The following is a 26,255-nucleotide window of genomic DNA, read 5'->3' on the forward strand; positions in this document are numbered from 1 at the left end:
ATTAAATTTCATATAAATATACCCTAATTACTTTAATTGCTCTCCTAATTTTGGCTGATTATATCTTGACATAAGTTTTTTTTTTTTTTTTCAGTTTTTTAAATTATTTTTTTTATTTATATTTGACAACGGGAGGCATTACAAGTCTTATTACATATATAGAGCACAAGTTTTCATATCTCTGGTTGTATACATAGTATATTCACATCAATTCGTGTCTTCATTCGTGTACTTTGGATAATAATGTCCATCACATTCCACCATCATTTCTAACCAAATGTATACTTATTGATTGATGCAATATCTTTTCTTTATGTACTCCCAGAGTTAGGGAATGAAGGCATAATTAATCTTTTCTTTCTCTTTCCTCCCAATGGGAAATGCAACATGATTACTTCCTGCTACCCAACTGTTCTTGCTTTAAGGTAAGCACTCAACACACACCATTCTGTTTGGAATACAGCAGATTATTATTATAAACCTAAAAAATAAACTCCAGTCTAGACTTAAAGATTCTATTAACAATATGATGTATCAAAATCATCTACAGGCATTATTATGAACTGTCACCTAAAATGTCAGGAAATGTAGATCCAGCGATAGCCAATCATTAGAGCCATGTGGTTAGTGTTTAAGCAAAAATTTTTATCAGGGAGGAGAAATTTGGTACATTGTCCGGTGCTATGTCTTTTCTGAGACTTCTTACACATAAAGGAACAAACCGACTACACTGAGGAAATGGAAAACAGTGTGTAATGAATCAATAAAGTTATCTGTGGTTGCATAACACTAGGGCAGACAATAGGTTTGGAACTAAGTTAAAAATAAAATAAAAGGTAAAGCTGCATTTAATTTTAATGTTTTGTTTTTGTGATTATCAAATTATATCCTTGTTTTCTGTGAATACCACAGAAATGATCTTACTTGCTTTAGAATAAGTAATGGTTAATGATCAGATAATGATCTCCAAGATTTTTCACATGGTTGATGCCTTCCTAACATGTATAATGGCACATACAAGACTTGGAAAGTCAACTGTCTCCTTATTCCTCATAAACAAGCTTAGACCAAAAAGCAGGGATGTTTACCCCTTTTTGTATTATGTAGGATAAATTTTATAAATTATTTCCAACATTTAAAATAACAATAGTTGTGTAGGTGCCAAGGAATATTTAATTTAATCAGTCCTACCTGCAGGGTAAGGTGGAAATCTAATGAGTCTAAGCTGTGAAGACAACTGTTCTTTATAATTATGAAATAATATTTATCTATTTTTCTTATTGGGTAGAGGAACCCAATTGTAACTTAACATAAATAAGCTATTTTAGTTTTCATGTTAATAGTATCCATAATACTACTAATAGTGATCTTATTGAAAGAATAAATGTACAATATGTGTGGAATTAATGCTCAAATTAACATTTGAATCAATTTTTTTAATGTGTGAATTTCTCTTGAGCATTTATTATGTGGTTGGCAATAAGTGAAGTGTTTTATTTATATTATGGTTACTCTTCACTAATAAGCCTAAGTTTAAAAAATTGTATATGTTACATATTTATTCTTTATATTAACATTTTCCAGTTTGTCCCAAATAATTAGTTCTAAAAGATGTTCAATGAAAAATAGAAACCTGTGATCAAAACCAGATCACTGAAATTAAAGGAGGCCTAAATAAATTTATAAATTAGAACCTCCATATTGTTAAGAAATCAATTCTCCCCAAATTTATTTCTAGATTCAACATAATCCCAATCAAAATCCCTAGACGCTTTTCTGTAGAAATTAACAAGATGATTTTAAAATATGTATGGAAATACAAAGTCTAGAATAACCAAAACCATTTGAGAAAGAATGAAACTGGAGGACTTATACTACCTGATTTCAAGATTATACAGCTAGAATGCTATAGTAATCAACATTGACATAAGTTTTTATTTGTGTCTTTTCCCGGGGCATTGCCAACTGTGGATTAGGTACTGTTTTGCAGTCAGTAATTCAGATAAATCATCCCATGGTTAATCAGGTCTTGAGTGCATTATTATTCCTTCATCCCTGGGAAGGGAGTGAATGAGTATGACCTGAAGAGTGAGCCTACTTGTTCAGGAGGAAGGTGCTGGGGCTTTTTCATTCTTGAAGATCTAGCTCTCCTTGCTACAATTGTCTGTGGAGTTTCCTCTCAAGAATGTCCACAAGAAGCCGAACCAGTTTCTTGTAGGGTCTTTATTTCTCTTCAGCAGTGTGACACAGTTGGAGTTCAGCCTTGATGAAAATGTCATGTGAGTTTATGGAGGAAGGTGGCAATTATCGCAGCTGGCTGAGAATTTGCTGATCACAATTGAAAGCATTCACGTCTCATTGTGAAGGAAGCATAGTTGGACCTGGCTCACCTGTCCTTTATTGATCACCCTCTTTTGGTTAAGTGTTACTGTGTTTATTCTACAGTACTGGAATTGCAGCTGATCTATCAATTGACACTGCAGGCTGGTTATCCAGTAGTATTGTTTATTTTCTTTCACATGAGATAGATTTTGATAGGATTAGCTTTTGGAGATTCCAAGACCATGTTTGATTTTTCAGAAGTATATTGTTTCAGTTATCTATGTCTATGGAGTGAACTTCTCTCAAAATCCCATTTTTTAAAGGCCTTTAAGAGGTGGGACCTAGTAGGAAGTTGTGTTCTTTTTTAAATTAGTGCATTATAATTGTATATAATATTGGGATTCATTATTACTTATTTGTACATGTACACCATATAACTATATCATTGGGTCAATTTCATTCCCTAATATCTTTCCTCCCATTGGTCCCTGTCCTGGTCTCTTTCCTCTATTGTACTGGTCTCCCTTCTCTTTTCCTGAGAATCCTCCCCACCCTAGTGGGAAGACTTTAGATCACCAGGGGCATGACTTTTAAGGGGATTATGGGACCCTGGCCCCTTCCTCCTCCCCCTCCCCCTCCCCTTCCTCTTCCTCCTCCCCCTCCCCCTCCTCCTCTTTCTCCTCCTCCTCCTCCTCCTCCTCCTCCTCCTCCTCCTCTTCCTCCTCCTCCTCCTCCTCCTCCTCCTCCTCCTCCTCCTCCTCCTCTTCTTCTTCTTCTTCTTCTTCTTCTTCTTCTCTCTCTCCCCCTCCCCCTCCTCCTTTCTTCTTCCCTTCCCTTCCTTCCCTTCCCTCCTCCCTCCCTCCCTCCCTTCCTTCCTTCCTTGTTTTTAGTACCATGGGTTGAACCCAGGGTGCTCAACCTCTGAGACATTTCCAGCCCTTTTTCTTTTTGAGAGAAGGTCTTGCTAAGTTACTTAGGGCCTTGCTCAGTTGCTGAGGTTGATTTTGAACTTGTGACCTTCTTACCTCAGCTTCTGGAAGCACTGGTATTACAGGTGTGTGCCACCACACCTGCCTGGCCCTATGTTTGTTTCTTTTATTTCCTGCCAATGAGGTTAAATGGTTTTGCTTCAATGTGTGCTCCTGCCATGGTGTGCTGCTTTATCAGAGGCCCAAAGCAACAGGATACATGAAAGTGAGTCAAAATAAACCTTTCTCTTTATATGTCAAGTATCTCAGGTATTTTATTATAGTGACAGAAAGCTAAACAACACAGGGAGCCACAGTGCCAGCTAAAATTTAAAGTCAGGAATAATAAACTACAGTTTTAGGGGGAGAATAACATCTTATGGCCATCTTCAGTAGACAGCATATATTTATACTTTGGGTAGTCATATTGGTGAAATAGGCTAAGAAATAGATCTGACCCCAAGGATTTTAGGGAACCCATGTACTTTCCTACTGTTGATTTGGTAAAATGCCGGCTGGGTCTTCTGTGCATGAGCAAGAGTTTTACCAGGAGGAAACTGGGAAGTATACAAGACCAAAGACGGTGCTTGGTGTTCTTTTCTGCTTTGGGCATTGACTATATAATCCAAGAATAGAAAGGAGAGTGAAGCATTTTTCCTAACTAAAAAGGACATTTTTCTCACAGTAGCTACAATGTGTTTGTTGTCATGTGTTGCTCCACTTTGGCAGGTGAAGCTATTGTGTCAAGTGCGGTGCCCTTGGAGAGTGCACGGCAGAACTCACTGTTGGAATAAATGACAAAAGAGTGGCTGACTCTCACCTTCTTGACTGCACCTCTGGAGGTCAAGTCCTGTGTCTTGGCTCCTTTGAAACAGGAGCGCCTGGCACAGGGTGGACAAGTGATTAACGCAGTTTGAACTGAACTACAAATGCAATGAAAGAGAATGGATAAACCTGGGTAAGTCCAGAGAATAAAAAGCACAAGAGAAAGTTAGCTTCAAAGGGGAAAAACTTGTGATTGAAACCATAACAAGCTCACTAGGAAAACCTTTAGGGGTATAAATTAAAGAAGAGGGGGAGCTCAGGGGACTAGGTGGAAAGGGCTTGGGAATAGGGACCTGTACCATGGCACTGGACTCTCAAACATTTATGTGCAAGGAAGTCACCTGGGGTCCTGATAAAATGCAGATTTTTATTTAGTAGTTTGGGGTGGGGTCTGAGAGTCTGTATTTCTAATGAGCTCTCAGGTATTGCAGATGCTTCCTGACTGAAAAGAATCTAGCAGAAAGGGCAAGGATGAGGTAAGTTTTTGGGGTGGAGAAAAGTCTGAGAAGCTTGGATGTGGTGCCCAAGAACACTACGAATGGGGTCACTTTTCTGTGGATAGCTCCCACCCGAGGAAGGTGTCTCTAGCAAGACTGTGAAAAATCATGAGGCTGTTCCCTCCAGAAGACAGTCATGTGAGAGGGAAGTGAAGAGTTCCAGATTCTTGTCTATTTATTTTGTACAATATTAGCAAGTTAAATTGAGACATTTCCTTAAATCATCCCCATTCAACCCTCTCCCCATTGTCCTTTGGGATTCCATTTCACTAGTCTCAGACATTCATTTCTGAGAGAAGTAGGGAACTTGCTAATTTTTGAAACTACTTTGAGATTATAGATGGATGTTACAATTGTCCAAAATTTATTTGAAGATCAAAATGATGTCTGAAGTCCTCAAATGGTCAACCAAGATGAGAAACACTTGAAAAATTTATCTAAGGACTTATTTCCCATTTAAAAACTGTTACTTGCTCTCATTTTTCTGAAATGCTGTGGCTTTCATTTTCCCAGTTCAATATGATAATCATTATAACCAGTGTGTGGTTACTCTCACTTCCAAGAATATGCTTCTAGGCTTCTTAATAAAACAGTTCGTCCTAGAGGCACATGATACTGATTCAGAAATGGGGACAAGAAATCACTGGTCTCTACTATACTAAATGGAATTCTGTGTCTCTATTCCATTGGAGATGGATGGGCCCCATGGCCACCATTACTTCCACGGTGGTGGGGAGTGGGTATAGATGTAATGGGAGGTTAACACTTCTGCAGATTTAGGACCCCCAACCAGCCCCAGTCACTTTTTCAGATAATATCTCCTTTTATCACATGCCTTCCATCATAATCAGGGAGATAGCAGTCGGGGTCCAAATAAAGGATACAACTCAGGCTGAATTTGTGATTTTTTGTTTCAGAGTAGTTATTTCAGGTATACACTTCTAAGCTCTATGAAATGTTTTATCATGTCTTTTTTTGTATAGGAACTCTTGATTTGTAACACTCATTTTCCAGATAATTGTTTTCCTTGGTCTTATATTGCTGCAAACCACTCCCTGGAAAGCTAATACTGTATCTTCTTCCTTTAAAGTGGTCTAGCTTAGATAAGGAAACATGATTTCAGATCTTATCCAAAGCCTATGCAAACCACTTCGGTTTAGAAAATTGGTCTGTAAATCTTACAGGGTCTGGGATTTTCTTGGGCACTTACATGGTTTCAGGTGAGTCAAGAAATATTGAGATGATCTGGCCTTTAGAATTACAACATTGTTCTCTGAAGCCAGCCTATAATTGCAAATACTAGGAAGTCTTATGAAATGGAAAGGAGGGGTACCTGGATATTTTGAACTCTAAAATGAACTTCTGTCTCATTTCCATTTGTGTTTAAAGGTTAATCCTTAGGCTGGGGATGTAACTCAGTGGTAGAGCCCTTGCCCAGCATGAGTAAGGCCCTGGGTTCAATCTTTAGCACTGGGGAAAAAAAAAAAGTCAATCCTCACTAGGACAAAGCTTAGTTTGTCCTCTGGGACTCAGCCAACTGTAATAAGAGTTTTCCTGTTCACCGGGGGCCATAAGTGAAGCAGCCTGATTGTGGTATTGCTGTATCTACCCTATGAGGTGAAGTTGGGCTGTGTGTGGTATTTGTAGCCAGTTGTAGAGAAAGCAACAATCATAGACAGGTTGCTGATGTGCATGACTTGTCCAGAGAGAGAATAATGAAAATTGCTACCATTTATTGAATGCCTACTGCATGCTGGACTCTCTGTATCATTTAATCCCCTTAGCAGTCCTAGAAGCTAGGCCTTCTCATTTCTCATTTCCTAGTGGAGGAAACCAAGGCTCAAAGAACAGAGGGTTTTAACTTTCTGCCAGTGTGACAGTGGGAAGATTTGTCAATATTGCTCTTTTTTTAAAGTGGAAAAACAATTGACTAGATAGGCTTCTACCCCCAACCTCATTGATATCTTTTGCTTTTTTTGTCCTGTGTTCCAATCTTTTCTTTCTCCTTTGGAGATCCAGAAAGGGTGAGAAGGGGTGAAAGGAGGAGGAGCAGAAAAAGAAGAGGATATTAAGGGTTCAGGCTAAGAAAAGGACTGTACGGATTCAAGAGGTGGAAGCAAATGGTGCAAGGGTGCTCCATCTTGATACTACAGGCCTGACACACGAGCATTTTTTTGAGGAGGAGACATGAGTGGCCTGGCCACATTCTTCTTTGGCTGATGGAGTAGAACAAGGGCCAGGATCGGGGAGAGAGGCAAGCTCCTTGGCATCATTACTATGATCAGGGTGCTATGGTGTGGACGAAGCAGGGATCTTCCTTCAATCTTGGGGCAATATCCTATCTCTAAAGACAGGTCCAGGTCTTCCGTCTTAACATTCAGAGTTCGGATAGTTTTCTTTTCTTTCTTCTTTTTTTTTAGTACCAGGAACCGGACTTTGGGGGAAGCACTTCTTTTAGTCCAACACTCTGCCTCAGGGGGAAGATGCTGCTGCAAGGAGCTTCACAAAGCTGTGGGAAGAGGCACTGCAGACCCTGGTTCTGGAAACCTAAGCCTTCCTTCTGGAATCTTCCACAATGACTCTGGTTTGCAAGGCAGCTTGTCTCTCTCCTTTGAAACTGAGTTTATTTGCTAAGCAAAAGCAGCACCATCACATCTTGCTTATGCTCGGAGCAAACATCAGTAGCAAATGATCCTCTTAAGCAAGTGCAAGTGGCTGGAGGCAATGCTGGGGGCTAAAAATACAGAATGGACTAAAACCAAAACAACTGCTCAACCTCAGTGCCACAGAGCTTCTGAGGGCGCCTTCAGAATACTGATGTCGGGGAGGCTTCTTAGAGCAGCCAGACGATGCAGGGGGAGAGGGGCTTCTTTCTATGTGGGCACACTGCTCACATTCTGGAGCACTGAGTCATGACTTTAGCTCTCTTCTTTGTCTGTCTAGCTGGGAGCAGCTCAGCCACTAAGGCTGACCTGGATGATGGTATTAAAAATGTGGACCTGAGTTGGAAAGGGAAGTGCCCTCTGCCTACTCTGGCTCTTTGATTCTAGTAAGTAATATTCCTATGAGCCCAAAGGTCATATTCCATCCTTCCAATGGATGGCAGAAGTCTTGGATACTAGGGTAAAATGACTGATCTTGATTTTGGAAAATGAAATTCTTGGATGTGTTTTATGCTGTCCTTGCTTGGTCTTAGTGTTCCTGTCAGCAGTACATTCTAAATCACAGGAATGCTCTTTCCAGGGCAAAGCCTGGGGCAGCCCTCTTTGCATGGAGAGGAAGTCGGGAAAGTTGATGGCTAGTGGCACTTGTGTCACTAGGTTACTAGCACACCGGGCTATGAGTGTAATTGGAGCTTGTAGAAGAGGGACCTCAGGAGGATTCAAGCTTCTCTACCATAAGGCTTTTTGGATAGTGGATGTATTTTTAGATGACCATTGGAATGGCCATTAAGATTTGGTGTTTGCTTTGTTTGAACTCTGTTTCAGTTCTCTTTTTACTGGAGTTATTGGGGTCCTGTTTGCTTCCAAGTTGTTGGGTTCCCAGTTTCTGTTGTCTTCTCTTGCCCCAGGCTGGGTCTTCCTGAATAAACGAGTAGTCTCAGTACTGCCCTGGGCTCGGGGCTGCTTCCCTACTTGCAGGTTTCACTATTGGTTGGTTTTTGGTGCTAGTCCATCCCTGACCTCATGCTCCAGTTCTGATAACTGAGGTTGTATACTACTTCTGAGGTACTCCACTTTCTGCTTTAGGTCTGAGAAGTGAGATTTTATCTGGAACTAAAGATCCATTTGTTGTTGTTATTCTCTCTTTAGTTTTTGTGTTATTTGCCTGTGTATAAACTATGGTTTCAACCATCTTCCATTATTTTGATTCTGCTGAGGTAGGGGTTTTACTCTTAAAGGTTTCTTCTCTTCTCTCTGAATACCTTCTACCTGCTGATGGAGATCTCTGATGCTGCTTGCCTGTCCAGGCTGCTGAGTTTCTCCTGTGTCTTTCCCTGATTTGTTTTCTTGATAGGTAACATTATATCTCTTTTTGGATTTGGACTCAAATATCCATCCCCCAATCCATTCAGGAGTTACTGAGCATCCACTCTGTGCCAGGCATCCTCTTCTATGACTGTGTTCTTCCAAAGACTATGTTGCACTTACAGGCACTTACAAATAGGTCTACCCTTCAGCTTCATTGAGTGGATCCAGGCATGGGACCTTCTTTCCCACCGTCAGGCCCTTCCTGTTGCTCTGTCTAGTACTTTGCTGAGACTTCATGTTTGCCCACATATGAAAGAGACCTCAGTTCAGCTTTCATTCTTTCTCTTATGACTCTGATCACCATCACGAAATACTTAGTATTTTAAATTCAATTATCATTACTAGCTCCATAGTATTCCTTTAAATTTATGTATGAAAACTTAGAATCTGGTCAATAAAACATGATTGCATTGTTTCAGATTTGTTCAAATTCCTTCTAAGTTGAACAAATAGTTTGTATTAATCCCATTCCTACATTTGTCTTGATAAATTTTATTATTAGTTTTAGAGAATTATAGTTATACACAGTAGTTGGGTTCATTTTGACAAAATCATACATGCATGGAATTTGATTTCAATCCCCCCTCCTCCTGCTTCACTTTCTCCTCTGTCCCCCTCACCCATTCTCCCTTTTCCAATCAACTGTCTAAAATTTTTAATGTGTCGGAGAAATTTTGTATTATTTTGCTAAAATATTTCATAATTTCAAGACCCCCCAAATTAAAAATATAAAGTGAAGAAAAATAAATGTCTTGTTGAACTCAGACTACCTCAGAAAATTATAGAACTAGAAAAGAACCAACATAAGGGCTCTTTCTTCAGACTATTTAATGGGTAATTACTGTTGCATTTGCAAATAAATTATTTAAATCTGTTTCTGTTGAAGTGGTGGGTTTGTTCTGCAAAACAGTAACATTATGGAAAAGTCAAAAAATTAAGAAGACAACAAAATGTCTTTGATTTAAAGAAGTACAAAAGATATTTAATAATTTGGAAATATGATAAAGGAATTTTTTTTACTTAATAATGACAAGTATCACAAATTAGTCTAAATGCAAGTGCTAAATGCGAATCAAGTGCTAAACTTAGTGAATGGTAGAATATAAAAATATTTCAGGAAGGGACGATCCATCTTTTTTTAAAAAGATTATTGGAGTAAGGATGACATTCTGGGGAAGGTCAGAGGTCCCTGGGTTAGGGTACAGACACTTAAAGACAGGCAGATCCAGCTGGAATTCTGGACACTTTTCATTGAGCTTCCAGTCAGTGTTCTGAATGAGCATTTGAATAGTTCCTCTGGGCAAAGTCCTTAGATGTGGTGGCTGAAAGCCAGTCCTATTATCTCCACAATCCTCCTTCTCTTTCTTAACTTTATAACAATTCACTTGATTCCCAAATGAAATGTTTCTCTCCCATCAGAGTCTTTGATCTGGCTTGTCAGCGTCACATCAGATTGCGTCACCTGCTCTTTTCTCTCCTTGCTATAACGTCTTACTGTGTCTTCTGAGCTGCACGTCCCTTCACATATCGATGATTATGTTTGAAAAACGCTGTCTCGACATTTTCCCTATTGAATCATGTGTCTTGTGTTCCCACTCTCTGTAGGAAATGAGAGTGCACAGATAAAAGAACCCCACACACTTTCACTAAAAGATAGGATAGAAATCTCCTATGTGTACCATGCATTGGGATACACCTGAAAAGACACCTGTAGGTATGCATGTGAGCAAAGTGCATGTGCACACCTACACCACACACTACACACACACACACACACACACTTTAAAGCATTGCATATACATTCATTTAAAGTAGTTACATATAAAGTTCAGAAAACTCTAAATTTTGTACAGGCTCTGATTTGTTCTCTTGTGCTTTAAAAAAATCATTAGTTAAGACCTACCTGCTAAGTGATACAGTTCTCTCTGCTCTTTATTAATGCATGGTATGTATTATTTATTCTGGAATAGTATTGCTTTTTATGTGTTAATTATAATCACAACCATCTTCAGCCAGTTTATAATTACAATAAGTTCTATTTATTAAGTCTATCCTATATGGAACTGTGTTTTTCAAACTTGGGTGCTGTACCTCAGAATCACCTAGGGAGTTTCTAAAAATCCCAATGTTCATGTCACATCCAGGAATTTTTGAAATTCCTTGGTGAATCTATGGTATAAAGTGTAAGAACCAGTTATACAAAGCTTTGCTGCTCTGAGCTTGGTCTGTACACCAGCAGTGTTGGTAGTACCTGGGAGCTTTTTGGACCACTTGAGTCCCATCTAACTCTTGCTGAATTAGAATCTTCATTTTCTCAAGATCCCAAGATATTTCCATATGTGCTTTAAATTTGTGAAGCACAAATGGATGCTGAAGGGCATTTGCTGAGCATTTTAAAATCATTCATTCATAAACAATTTAAGCTCCCGCGTGTGCTGGATACTGTGCAAAGCTTGAATTTAGCACTACCCAGCAGAGCAGCATTTCAGCATTGTTTTAGAAGGAAATGGAAACTTGGCTGGGTTACATATCTCAAAACAGGCTCAGTCAGGATTTGAACCCTGGTCTCCGTTACTCCAAAACACAATCCTTCCCACAGCACCAAACTGCTTCCCTGTATATATATGATGTGTACGATATATATATTTTCTATAGTAAATCAAATAAACAATACTCCATAAATATTTATCCTATTAATAAATATATTTATCAAGAATGGAATCAAGGTAGGATTACCTGGTGACACAGGCAGTTCTTGGCAGAGACTCCAGTAAGATGAAGAGTGGTTTTTCATTTACTGATGCAGAAGGCAGAAGATGGGACAAAGAATATCCCCTTTGATTATGAGTGTGCTCTGTGTGACACAATGAATATTCATTTTAAGGAGGAAATGTCCTCAGTTAGTTATGTGGGGGCTCTAGTTCGTCTGACTTTGGGGAAAGTCTGGAAGAAGCACAGTTGCCTGTAGGGTAGCTTCACATAATTCCACATACATTCTTGTCATCTCGTTCAGTTGTTTTGCCTTAAGGGCATCATTCTGGGGCTACTTGTTCGAAGATTTTGTGTAAGCGATTCACAGGGATTGTGATAGCTAGCTTGTGAGGGATATTTGAAATGACTGGCAATGTGCTCAGCAATGTATATTGTATGTACCAATATTATTTCAGATAAATAATAATAATAACATGGCACTGTAGTTCTCTTCCACAAATCCAAATCTTATGTCAGTTTCTTTCCCAAATTAGAGATAGTTTTAGTGGAACATTTCTAAGATATATTAGAGTAATAAACTAATACAGGTGAAACAAACCCTACCTTTTCATTTAAGCAAGTATTTTTCCTGTCACTAAAAACATGAATATGCAAAAGCTTTTTAAAATTACTGCTTAATAGTCTTTCCTATAGATACATCATAATTTGCTTCATCATCATTATACTTTCGGACCCATGCCTTTTTTCTATCTTATATGACCATGTTTCTCCATAAACCTTTGCTCACAATTTAGAAACTTTTCTTCTAATCTATTTCCTAAGTGGAGATAGTGAGTCAAGAGTATGAACATTAAATACATTAGAAATGTATTCATTTACAATGAGAAATAAAATGATAAAAAAAGGCCATTCATTAACACATTCCTCCACATCACAGAAGAGTGCATACATTTTGAGGGCTTATGATACACATGGTAAAGTGGCCTTTCAGAAAGTTTGTACAAATGTGCATTTGCACCAAAGAGGTAGCATTTGAACACCAACTTCCACTGCAGTTCTCATGCTAGAGCATCAGTGTGCCAGGACAATTGTCAAAATGGGACGAAGTTGAACTGGGAGTGAGCCTTAGCTCTGCCTCCTCTGATCTCTGATGTTCACAATTATAAAGATAATGTTTTCTGGGGGGAAAAAATCTGAAGCTAACAGGGAAAAACCAACCAACCAACCACCCAGGAATTCCAAAAGGATGAACCAAGCCATAGGCACAACCAGATGGAGTGGGTCTATTGATGGCAACATGACATTGTCTTCTCTCTCAGTTCTTCTTCCCCACTTTGGGTTCATTTTCAGGTGGAAAAAGATACATCTGGGTAGCTTCAAACTGAAATACTCCTCATAAATAGCAATCTAGGGTATAAAGTATGAAGTCCTTTCCCTGGTACCCATACTAATTCCTGAAAACTATTTGAATTGACTGTATTAATGTCAATATCCATCCCTACCTGGACCAGGTCATATGTCCTGGGGGATGTAGATTCTGATTGGCCAGCCAGAAGCATGTGTCCATTTCTGTGTTTGAAAGCCCCACCAGACAGAAGGGTAACTATCCAAAAATGTTGATCGTCAAACAAAAAAGTAAATGTGAGAGACAGAAATCATTCCTTTTGATTCTCTGGACTCCAGTTTCTTCAACAATAAAATAAAAGATATTGGATAAGATAGTCTTCAAATTCTTTTTTATAAACTTTGTTGATTTATATAATTCTAAAACAAATATACATTGGTAAACAGCAGAACTGGGCACCACGGCACAAATCAGTAGTCTCAGCTACTCCAGAGACTGAGATAGGAGGATCACTTTGAGCCAAGGAGTTTAGGGCCAGCCTGAGAAACATTTAAGACCCCCTTTTAAAAAAAGACAATGGGACTGGGGAGATAGCTCAGTGGTAAGTTACTTGCTTAGCGTGCATGAGACCCTGAGTTTTATCCACAGCACCACAAAAAACAACAAAGCAAAGCAAAACAACCCCCCTCAATTAATAATGTACAAGAGTAAAGCCATTTATTTTCTCCAATTTAGTACGTGTCTGTTGGACTACTTCCATACATAACCAATATATTTTTTAATAAAAATTTATCTATTATTTGGCTTATTATATTTATGTTTGATAATATATATTTGATTTTTATCTTTTTTAGTATCTATAAATCCACTTTATTCTTTTAAAAATACATTGATTTAATTGGTATACTTTTTTTTTAACCTATCTCCTTTTGATGGCTATCTGACTTGTTTGTAACTTTTTGCTATTATAAACAATTCAGTAATACATTTTGTATTTTGCACAAGACATATATTTTTTAAAAAAAATTTTTTTTATATTGATGGATCTTTATTTTATTCATTTATTTATATGTGGTGCTGAGAATCGAACCCAGTGCCTTGCACATGCTAGGCAAGCACTCTACCACTGAGCCATGACCCCAGCCCCTGCACAAGGCATATCTTAAGGATAAATTCTGGCAAGTGAAGTTGGTAGAGCAAAAGGCATGTGCATGATTCTTTCTTTCTTTTTAATTTAAGGCAAGTGCATTTTAAATAAAAGCATATAATGTGAAGTGATTCTCCAAAATATTATGTCAATTTATATTTCCACTGACAATGATTTAGAGCCCTTCTTCCCCATGCTCCATCAACATAAAGCAGTGTGTTCTAATCTAAGAGATACATTTTTGTTTTCTAATTACAGATGCCATTGACCTGCAAGTTCTTTAACATGTTTTAAGGGCTTGCCATAAGGCAATCCTCGTTTATAGAGTCCATAGTCTCTTCTGTAATTTCATGTAAATTTGGATCAATGTGATTAAAATTTTAAGGCTTTTGAAGTTTGTACATGGGCAACAACAGAGCAATATATGATGCAGCAGAAAGCTCAGCATTCATTAATTCTTTCTGCAACAATTCATTGAGCACCTACTAAGGGTAAGATCCTGGTGGTGAAGATACAGAAGTGAATAAAATAGATACAATTTCTGTCCTCTTCTTTAAGGAAGAAAAATGGACACTGCACAATTAATTACCAAAAGGGAAAATATGACACACTGGGGATTTGAAACAGGGGGACTAGATTTTGTGGATATAATTGAGCTGCTCTGAGAAAGTAATGTTTCTCTTTGAAACCCAAAGAATGGTTGGCTTGGCAGTGAGGCTAGAGAATATTCCAGATAGAAGAAATAGCTTGTGGGAAACATGGGAGGGCCTGGAGCTGACGAGTAGTGTGGCACATTTAAAGAAATCCAGAGAAAATCTGGAACAGAGAAAATCAAAGTGGTACAGACTGGCTGGACAGATGGCGAGGGGCCAGCTTTCATGAGACTTGTAGGCCATGATAGATATTTTGGATCTTTTTTCTAATGGAGCATCAACTTAAGGTTTTAGATAGCTGAGTGACATGATCACATTTGCATTTAAAATGATCACTCTAGATGAAGTGTGGATAATGGATTAGGGATGAGCAAGACTAGAGTTATGTAGAATCCAGCAGGAGGCTTCTGCAGTGGTCTGGGCAAGACATGGTAATGCCAGGACTGGGTGAGGACAGTGGAGGTAGAGAATTGGGTGGAGAGGTGGGAGATGTGAAGGAGAGAGAATCAAGAGGACTTGGATGTGGAGATAGGAAAGGAGTAAAGCATACCTTTAAAAGATAACAGTTAAAAGCCCTTTGCGCCTCTGAGGTCGTAACATTTGCATGAGCCTTGAGCATATATAGGGCTAAACAAATTTAAAAAAAATTTTTTTCTGTTTTAAAGAAATACACTTGGCTCTAGGGGGAAAATGACAATTGGTAAACCCAGGGATGATTGTTAGCTTCAGCATCTTTTTGCCAGGACAAAAATAATCATAACAACGATAATAATAATTGTGCATTACTTTTCAGTATTTGAAGCCTATTCAATTTATTTCTCAATGGTTTTATGAAGCTACAAATGACATTAAGTAAGCTTCCAAATTTAAAGACTATGATTTGATAAGTCTTGACATATGAGTACAGCCACAACTCCATCATCCCAGCCAAGACAGTGAACTATCCGTCACTCCCTAGAGTCTCCTTGTGCCTCTTTATGCTTTCTACCTCCAGGCCCCATCTCAACAACCACTGATCTGTTTTTGTTACCATAGATTAGTTTGCATTGTTTAGATTTTTATATAAATGGAGTCACACAATATTGTATTCTCTTTGGGGGCAGAGGTATTTGTCTATGTTCATCCATGAAGCTTTTTAATGAACATTTTCTTAATTATTATAACAATAGCCCTATTATAAAACGCTGCTATTCAGAGAGGCTCAGTCCCAAGGTCATCCACCTGAACAACTGTAGCATGGGCCTCACAGACCTTCCTTCCTCCACTGCCACACAGCTGTGATGGGCACCCTCTATGATGTGAGTGGACAGAGGAAAAGCCTTGCCCATGTCTTGTGGTTTTGGGGACTGGGATTATGACCTTGGGAATCTGAGATGAACTGTTTACTTCTCCCGTGACAACACATGTGAAGAATTCTAGTGGCAGATCAAACAGACATGAATGGCCTCAAGTTTTGTAGTGTCTTCATTTGTGAAGGCCTCTGGAAGCCTCGTGGAGACAGAGGGACTGCAGACACTGTACGCTCCCTTGGTTCTGAAATGGAAGTCAGGGTAGACCTGGGCTCTGCCACAGTTCAGAGGAAGGCTCTGGCTTCCCACCTCTATTCTGATTTATTCCATTGGTTGAGCTTCTGCATAAGTTTTCTTTTGATAGAAGACCTTTGTCTTAAATGGCATTTTGGAAATCACTGATCTTGTTTAATAGTCCATTTTTGAATGAGGAAACTGAGGTGCATAGGATTGCCCGATAAAATACCCAGTCAAGGGGCTGAGGATGTGGCTCAAGTGGTAGCGCGCTAGCCTGTCATGCGCGAGGCACTGGGCTTGATTCTCAGCACCACATAAAAATAAAATAAAGATATTGTGTCCATTTAAAACTAAAAAATAGGGCTGGGGATGTGGCTCAAGCGGTAGCGCGCTCGCCTGGCATGCGTGCTGCCCGGGTTCGATCCTCAGCACCACATACAAACAAAGGTGTTGTGTCTGCCGATAACTAAAAATAAATATTAAAATTCTCAAAAAAAAAAAAAAAAAAACTAAAAAATAAATATTAAAAAACTACCCAATCAAATACCTAATCAAATTTGAATTTCAAATAAACACAGTAACTTTTTAGTATTAGTAGTATAAGTAGGTCTCAAATTGTGCATGGGACATCTTACATTAAAAATTACTTATTTTTGCTCAATCCAGCGGCTCTAGAAAGCACAGCAGCCCTGCCAAAGAGAAGGTCAGGACAAAGGATGCAAAGCATGTAAAGAAGGCAGAGATGGGGCTGATTCAAATAAACTACCTCCTGTCCAGAGCAGGCCTTGGATGGATTACCTTGTACAGAAGAACAGATCCTTCCTTTCTGGGAGTCTGGAAATTGTTTCCAGCAGAGCCTGATTGGGGGCTAGAGTAAGAGTGGTTTGTGGAGGAAGGTCTGGGTGAGGCTATTGGCCCTGCTGGCCTCCACATCATGCTGCCACCTCCCTGTGTATGTTTGGGTCCTTCCCTCTCCACTGTGCCCGGGGACTATGCAGCTGAGGACTTTTGGGTGTGATGAGCCATATTCTGGCCCTGGTGCTGATGCTTGGTGAAGTGGTATCCTGAATCCTTGTCCTAAAAACTTCTGGTTCTCTCTCTGTAGCAGGGAGGGAGGGGAGGAGGGGAGAAGGGGAGAAAGATGAGGGCTGAGAGTTAACAAGCACAATCACTCAAATGATCTCCCTTCATCCTCTTCCCTGACTTGGCCTCATTAACACAAGGAGGCTAATATTTGGCTCTGGAGTGCAGGCAGGACTGAAGCTCTCTCCAGGGGCTCTGTTAAATGTCATAAATTGCAAGCGCACAGTTTGAGGAGTTTGTGAATGGCATCTGAGCCTGAGGCCATCTAGTAATATTTATACTGTGGAAGTTCAGCCTTTTTCCCCTTTAGAAAAAGTTTCCGATTTGTTTCAGAAGATGTCCATCTCAATCACTGTTTCTGGGCTCCAACAGGCAAGACTCTCCATTCCTGGTGCCAGGGGAAGGCTGTGGAAGAAACAGGTTTCGTGCTAGGGGAGGGGTCACAGGAACTCACATTTGGGACTCTTTATCCTATCCTACACCTTCTTTCTGTTTGGAGTGCCATCAGGAAACAGGTCTGTAGCTGTTGTGGGCAAAGAGGAATCATTCTTATGTTAGTCTATAAGATCCAGAGAATGGATAAAATACGTCTGTTAAGCTATGTCCAAAGGTCTCAACAGGGATGATTAAATATTACCAAAAATAAAGAGAAGAAAAGAAAAAGCCCAGAATTATGACTAATTGTAACCAACTCATACCTAGTACTTATTTGCCAGGCCCTATACGTGTGTGTGTGAGTGTGTGTGTAAAATGAGCAAACTATGAGGTAGATGCTTTTATAATTCCCATTTTGAAAGCAGAGAAACTGAGGCTGAGATTTTGACCACTTTTCTCTGTTACAGATCCTCGCAGAAGATCATGCTAACTGCTTATACCTAGGTTGGCATTCAAATCCCATAGGCCATCATTTCAGACCCTTCACAGTTTGTCCCTAGGCTGCCTTTTCAATCTCATCTTGCACAGCACATCTTTGGAAACAATGCAGATGCAACAGGTCTCACCATTCCTGTGGTCCCGAGACATAGCCCTCCTCTGTGACTCTGGGTATATTGGGCATTGTTATGGTTTAGATATGAGGTGTTCCCAAAAAGCTCATGTGTGAGACAATGCAAGGATTTACAGAGGTGAAATGATTAGATTATGACAGGTATAATTCAATCAGTGGATTAATCCACTGGTATGGACTAAAGGGGTGGTAACTATAGGCAGGCAGGATGTGGCCAGAGGCAGTAGGTCACTGGGGGCATGCCTTTGGGGGTTTATATTTTGTTCTTGGTGAGTGGAGTTCTTCCTTTGTTTCCTGATCACCATGTGCTGATTGCTTTCCTCTGCTATGCCCTTCCACCATGATGTTCTGCCTCGCTGTGGATCCAGAGATATGGAGTCGACAGACTGTGGACTGACCCTCTAAAACCCTGAGTCAAAATAAACTTTACCTCTTCTCTGTTGTTGTTGTCAGGTCTTTTGGTCACGGCAATGAAAATGTCAACTAAAGCAGGCATGTTGGGAATGTTGTCTGCTCACTTCAGACGGGAAGCATTGGATCTGGTCCCTCCTCCTACTTAGGCAGCCCCATGGCCATAGAGACTTCTCTATTACTCTGACTTATTGAAGAATTGCTCCTTAGTTTTTTTTTTTTTTTTTAAGCCTGAACAGTCTTGAAGTTGCTTTTACTGCCACTCAAGTCTTGTGCTCTTTTTAAATGACTCATCTGTCTGTCTTGTTTCCTAACTGAATGATAAGCTTCAGCCGGGAAGAGCCTTTGTATAAGCATAATGGTCTCTCAGTCAGAGATGCTCAAAGAATAAGGGGCTGAGAGCTTTATTTTACACTTGCCTATTCTTAAAAGAATCACTGAAGAAGGAAAGTGGTGCCCTTCATGGGCAATTGGGATGCTCATTGTGTCTCCTGGAGCAGGCCGGGTCTGAGATGTAATACTGAAATTAAGCAGAGAGCTCCCTCATTTAGAACATATTGGTCTTACACAAATTTTGCTCTCCCAGAGTTATTTGTTGAAGTAGATGATAAAACGTTAAGAGTCGTAGAAAGTTTGTGTTCTTACAGGAACACAAAACCAACTGTTGGGAGTGGCAGAAGAAGCATGAGTAGGCTTTGCCTTTTTATCCTGATAATATTTTGTCCACCATAGAATTCAAGACGAATAAGCCTGTGGTATGTCAGTGCTGTTTGTGTGATTTTCCCATTAATTGTCATTGATTGTCTTTCCACTCATCGCAGAGCAATAATGCAGGAGAAACTAAAAGGCTGACTGAGGATTTTAGGGTCAAGTACAGTCATGCCAACATTGACTTTGAGTCTAGTCATGGGTGGTTTAATAGATTCAGAGTTCATGCTTATTTTTCTAATGTGAGAGTGAGCTTCAAGGTGAGACTGACAGGAACAGAAAAGCATGATGGGGTGTTTTTTGACTTTCATAAAATTTGATTTTTGTAAGACCTTCCTAACTGAGCAATTTGATGTCTTAAGGAGCCTTTGTGATTTGTGAATCTCAGTGAGATAAATCAGAGAAAAAATGTTTCTGAAAATGGGTAAAAATTTTGTACCTTTACAAAATGACCTTTGTGAGGTCTCCACGCTCACAACCATGGTTCTTCTGGCCTCCAGGTTTGTCCTCAACTTCCCTCACTGCCCAGAGAGAGCTGTTTGTCCTCACTCCAAGGGGGAGGATACCTTCTGGGGACAGAGAGTAATGACTGCTTTTCTTTTACATTCATCATAAAGATCGATAATCCACATGATTTCCACACTGGGCCGTAAGTATGAGTAATTATGGAATAATTAAATGTGCGAAGGGGTGGCCAGGACTGTTAAAAGAGCAATTATGCAGCTAGCTCCTCTGGGCTGCCTTCAGTCTGAGTTAAAATGAAATAATTTGAAATACAACATCAGATTTCAGAATGAACATTTCAGAATGATCTTCTACCTGTAATAGAACTTTTTTTTATCTTTCCGTGAATTTAATGAACAGATACCAGTCTCAGAACCTCAAACTAGGGACAAAGGGAATTCAAGACTGTGCCAAAGCAGGGCTGTCTTCACCTACATGTGCATTTCTGCTAGACTCTACCAGTCTTGCAATCTGTTTGAATGCCACTATCTTTTGAAGACTTCTGTGATCTTAGTAATATTGAGACTCTCCCTCCCCATAAGACTTTTTACTTCTATACTGGAACATTGTGAAATTTATCTTATTTTGTAGCTATTTGATATTAAAAGTAATAAAAACCTTTCTATGGTGCTCTATACTCTTTAAAGCATTTTTATATGTATTATCTCACTTTGATCCTCCTAAAACCTCCCAAAGATGCATAGTGTTGCAAATTTATTGATGAAGAAACTGAAACTTAGATGATTTATAAAGGTCTTTTAAACTGAAGTGCCTACAGGAATCAAGCAAGTACAAATGCAGAACATGTTTTTTGTGCAATCTGTATCAGACTGTAGAAGGTAAGGTATGTACAGTAACAATGTGATTCCTAAAGCTTGGTGACTTGTATCAATAAAAAGTTTATTTTCCAGTCATGTTCATTATAGACTATTTCATGTTTCTTATAGGTTGGCTGTGGCCTTGGTACCTATGTCCACTCTGGGATCCAGGTTGACCAGTACAGGAATTATTAGTGGTGAGTCAAGTGATAATACAGTAGTGTTAATGGCTTCTAAAAACTCTACTTGGAAGTGGTATGTATTTTTTCTGCTCACAAATCAAAAATGTTCTTTTCCTTGGGCTTCTTTAGTAGATCTATATGAACCAAATATTCATCTGGCATTAAGACCAACTAATGCTTATGGGCTAAATTTGAGCTACTGCCTCATTTTATATTACCTGTGAGCAAAACCTGGTGTGCATGTGTGTGTGTGTGTGTGTGTGTGTGTGTGTATGTATGTATATATATATTTGAATACCTTTATTTATTTATTTTTATGTGGTGCTGAGGATAGAACCCAGGGCTTTGCACATGCTCGGCGAGTGCTCTACTGCTGAGCCACAACCCCAGCTCTGGTGTTAATGAACAGATACCAGTCTCTGGTGTTTATATTTTAAAAGTTTGAAATCATACTACTATAAATGAGATAACTTTAATAATGATAAAAGGGTGGATCCACCAGAAAGAAATATATTATGAACATATCTGCACTTAACAACACAGCACCAAAATACCTAAAGTAAAAACTATTGTGAATAAAGGGAGGGATAGACAATTCAACAGGATGAGGTGATTTTGGAGATGATGGATATGTTCTAAAATCAGCTGTGGGAATGGTTGCACATCTCTGTGTATATACTAAAAACTACTTCAGGGTACACTTTGAATAATTGAACTGTTCAAAGAATTAACTCAATAAACTGTTATTAAAAAAAACTTTGCTGAGAAAGATACACTAAAATTCTCTGCCATAATAAAAAAAAAGTTTGAAAACAATCCAAGAAGTAAAATCTTTTGTGGTACTTGAAAATTATATAAGATTCAAATTGCATCCTTTCTGTAAGTAACATTATACTTGGGTAAAGCAATACTTTGTTTATGTAATATCTATGGCTGCTTTCATGTTACAGTGGCAGATTTGAGTCATGGTGATACTTAAGTTCTTAAAGTTAAAATACTTACTCTCTTTACAAAAATTATGCTGCACCCCATCCATGTCACTAATCAGAAATCAACTTGGCCAGGTGGGTAGACCCAGCTGCTTTTTTTCCTTCTCCAGTCTCTGAGGACAATGTGTTTGGACTTCAGGGCCACTGCCATTGTTGTGTATACCATGAGCTCTTGTGCAAATCACTTCCAATGTGACTGCAGTGCACTAGTGGATATTAGTGTCTGCATATGGATGGTTTCCTTACCTCTGACTTGGAGCATTTCAAATAGTATATAAATTGTAAGCAACACAAACAACAAATACCCTAAATAAAACTAAAAAGCAATGATAGCCTGGGGGAAATATTGGAGAAAGATATGGTAGACCAAAGATAGGTATTGGTAATGCACAAAGAACTCTTATAAATTAATAGGGAAAAGCTAAATATTGCAAATAAAAATGGATAGAGATTTCAAATATTTAACAAATATCCAAAAAATATGTGACAAAATGTTCACTCTAACTAGTAAACAAAGCAATGCCAATTAAAATGGTGAGCTCTCTATTTCAATTATATAGTTGACAAAAACAAGGAAATGCTCACCATTGGCAAAGGTGCAGGGAAGAGGACACACTTTAAAAGTGTGAACAATTTTTGGTAGGCAGCTTGTTAATATAAATCAAAAGCTTAAAAACACTCATATGTTCTTTGTCTTCCTCAAGGAATCAGTTTTAAGGACATAGTAAGTAGAGATACATAAATTGGTTTATGCACAAGAACTTCTACTACTGATGTTATTTTTAATGGAGAAAATTAGAAGCAACTTAATTATCCAACAGTAAATTTTATATAACCATTAAAATTATGTTGTAAAAGAAAAATTGATGCCTTGGGAAACTGTTAAAGACATCACTAAGTAGATAAACAGGACACCAATAGTATTTACAATATGCTACCATTTTTGTAACAAAAAATAAATAAAAGAAGGAAAATAACCTCCCCTCTCCCAAATACAAGAGGCTAATGTATATGAATCTCTGATGCACTGGTCAGACCAAACCTCTCCTGATCCCTTGTCGTGAGCAGCGCTGTTAATAATTAGTCAGAGGTGGATTATCTTTAAATGCAAGCATATATTCAACCACACCAATCATCAAACATAAATAATTATGTTTGGAATATTTTCACTAAAATGGTAATAATGGTTATCTCTGAATTACTGGATTATGATCAATTTAAATTTCTACCTTTGTGCCTTCCTACACCTTTCTAATTTTCTGTGATAGACATGTATTACTTTGGTAATCAGGAAAAGCATATAAACTTATTTGAACTGCAGAAACTTTATACTTAAAGTATGTTCATGACTAGACTGGGCACCACATAAGCTTCCTCATCATTTCCTTCAATTTTGAGAAAATCATCTGTGAACTACTTTTTGGGTGAATCTTTTTGTTTTCCTTGACTCACTAAAAAGTGTGTGATTCCTGACTACACTGGAGAAGGAACATCCTGCTTTGGTCTCTCGTACCTGACTATTAAAGAGAAACATTTTACTCGGATGCTCTGAGGTATTTAGAGAATTGCTTCAGCTCAACAGACCATTTTCTTACGTTTGCTATGGCTTAAAGACAATTGGAGGCCACAGTGCTTTCCAAGATGGAATGATCCAGCTTTCAGCAGAAACCATCTTTTAAATTGGGGCAAGAACCTACAGCATGTGGTTTTCATCGAGAGTCGGCACACTTCCCCACCCCCCAAGACTCTGGAGCGTCCTCATTTCAGCTTAGGCATGCCTGAACATCAGGGGGGATCTGCCTGGAGTGGGGCATTCCTTTAGATAGGTCATTCAGTGTTATTCAAGGAAATTGCTTTGGTTCTCTAGTTCTGGTGTAGCTCTGGTTGTTCAGAGTACATGAATCTCTAAGCAAAGTTTGGAGAAAGTTGAATTCTTTTCTAACATCTAAGACTAGAGGTCTAGAATGTTCTGGGTAAAAGCATGTTTATTTTGTTTGTAAGTTAGCTTGGCCTCTTGGACATGGTTTTTTTTTTTTTTTTTGGTGGTGCTGGGGATTGAACCCAAAGCCATGTGCTTGTGAGGCAAGCACTCTACCAACTGAGCTATATTCCCAGCCCTGGACATGGTTCTATCACAATTGCCTGATAATCCTAGTGTCTGGATGCTTTCTTTTCTTTCTTGAGATTCATGCTGCCCTGGATCAGAGTCTTACAGACTGATGGGGCAGTTTGAGGAGAACTGATAAGAGTCAGAGAACTGCTCCCTCTCAACCTTTAGGGGTATAAGGAACATCTTAGTCTTAGGAGTATCTTAGAGTCTTAGTCTTTGGAGCATCTTAGAAGTTGTGTGGCATGGGAGGTGTTTTGGGGCTTGTCGTATGATTTGCTTGTAGTGTTTAATTTGTGTGTACTGAATGCTAGTTGGGATGCTCCATCCAGCACACCCAACACTTTTTTGCATTAATTATTTATGTTTGATGATTGGTGTGGTTGAATATATGCTTGCATTTAAAGATAATCCACCTCTGACTAATTATTAACAGTGCTGCTCACGACAAGGGATCAGGAGAGGTTTGGTCTGGCCAGTGCATCAGAGATTCATGGAGTAAGGAAATAGCCTGTGACAGCCCAGCCATGTAGTCAGAAAGGGGGATCCCAGATAAAGTAGCAGAAAGGTAGATCCCAAGAGGGGAGTCCTGGGTAGCAGTGTTCTGAATTTCCCATAAATAGTCATTCTGTAGGCAGCAGGGTGCCACCACCAGGTGAGGGCTCAGAAAAGATGAATGCTTAGCATCAGAGCAGAGTAAGGGTGTACAGCTGACCATGGTGCCGTGTGAGACATAGGCTTCTATGTCTGAATCAGATGGACCTAGGATTAGTATTGGCTTGACCGCTGATTTGCTGTGTGTGGTTTGGTAAAATCCTCAGGTGTTTCACCTGTCTGTAGGGCTAACACTACCTAGTTCTGGGAAATAAGTTGTATAATGATGCATGCAGGGCAGAGAAGATAAACAAAGAGACCTTCTCTCTTCCACCCAGCTCAGGTTCAGAACAGGGAGCAGGGTGGAGCTTGCAATGGAGTGCCAGTGGTTCCAGCAAGGGAACTTGCTGTGCTGAGGCTGAGCCCCAGCCAGGTCGACTCTCTAGTGTTGATAGGGATTTTACCAAGTATTCCCATTGAGTTTTCCTATTTTCTTTTCTAATGACTTCTCTTTGGGAACTCATGGATTTTGATCTATTTGATTTGATCAAATTCAGAGATAATTAGAAAAATATATGGGGTGATCTGAAGGGCAACTGAAGTTTGAGTTGTGGAGTCAATTTCAAGAGGCAGTAGAAATTCTTACAAAGAAATAAAATTATGAACATTTGTTTAAAGAGACAGGGAAAAGTAGATTGTGCATCTGACACACTGTTTTTTCAATTTCAATGAAAGAAAACAAGTATGGACCTGTTCTTATGATTTTATATTGTTTGTAAATCATCTAAAATTATTGATCAAGGTCAATATTTTTTCATTAGTTCATAAATCTACTATCTCATGACCCTTTCAGCATTGCTTTGAAAAGTTCCCATTTTTCTATAATCACTACGTAAACCTTGCTACAACATTCAGAAAAAAAAAAAAAAGCGCCATCTCCTTGAAGACCACAAGGCTGTGCTTCATTCACCTCTGTGTCCCTGACTTTTTCTCCTTGAAGGCCCTCAATAAAGGACTATTGAATTGAACTGAATGATAAACACATTTTTAAATGGATATGCTCTACTCTAAGAATATCAAGATTTTTCCAAGAGATGCATAAGATGGTAGTGGAAGTTTGGATATAAAGAATTCACACTCCAAATGACTACTTATTTTATAGAGTAAAAATGACTTTAAAGAGGAATTTCCTCATACTGAATAAAAAATAAGATCCAGTATTGGAAAATTCATCTTTGCATCCATTTTGGGGAATGTGTAAGTTCTATATACTAAGGAACATAGATACTTTTTTTTTTTCTATTAAAGCCAGTAAGTAGAATGGTGGGGAAAGCTTGATTTTTCATTGAGGCGTAAGAAACTGTATGACTCCCTGGCTGTTGTTCTGCCGTGGACCTAAAACCTATATTCCTAAAACTAGAATTTCAAATCCTCTTCAAATTACCAACTACAGAGACTCTATGCCATTTCACTGGCCTTGGAAATGTGGTGGAGCATTAATTCTGGGGGACAGAAAGTCCCTGCACTATTCTCAAGAGGAGACAGTAAGTGGTTAAGCCCCTGCTCCAGGAGAAATCCTTGATTTTGAGGGGTGGAGTTGTGGGATCAATACTTCAGCTTCCTCATATGTCCTCACAATGAATCTGAAGCATGTTTAGCCTGATGTGGTTGATTTGCAGTTGCTGATCGCAGTAACTTGCTCACTAAAGGATCCTTCATTGGTTTTTCTCCCTTTGAGGTCTTGACTTTTATTCTTGTCGTGTCCCGAGATCCCCTTCTTCCCCCCCAAAACTACTTGCACCAAAATTCTTGTCTCAGGATCTGTTT

General features: G+C 39.0%; 1 pseudogene; it reads right to left on the reverse strand.

Annotated features, from left to right (window-relative positions):
* The window catches only part of LOC114086892 (mRNA decay activator protein ZFP36-like), a 128,227-nt pseudogene that overhangs the window by 17,328 nt on the left and 84,644 nt on the right, over nt 1-26,255 (reverse strand).

This window comes from Marmota flaviventris, chromosome 6 (assembly GCF_047511675.1).
Source record: "Marmota flaviventris isolate mMarFla1 chromosome 6, mMarFla1.hap1, whole genome shotgun sequence".
Classification (NCBI taxonomy): domain Eukaryota; kingdom Metazoa; phylum Chordata; class Mammalia; order Rodentia; family Sciuridae; genus Marmota; species Marmota flaviventris.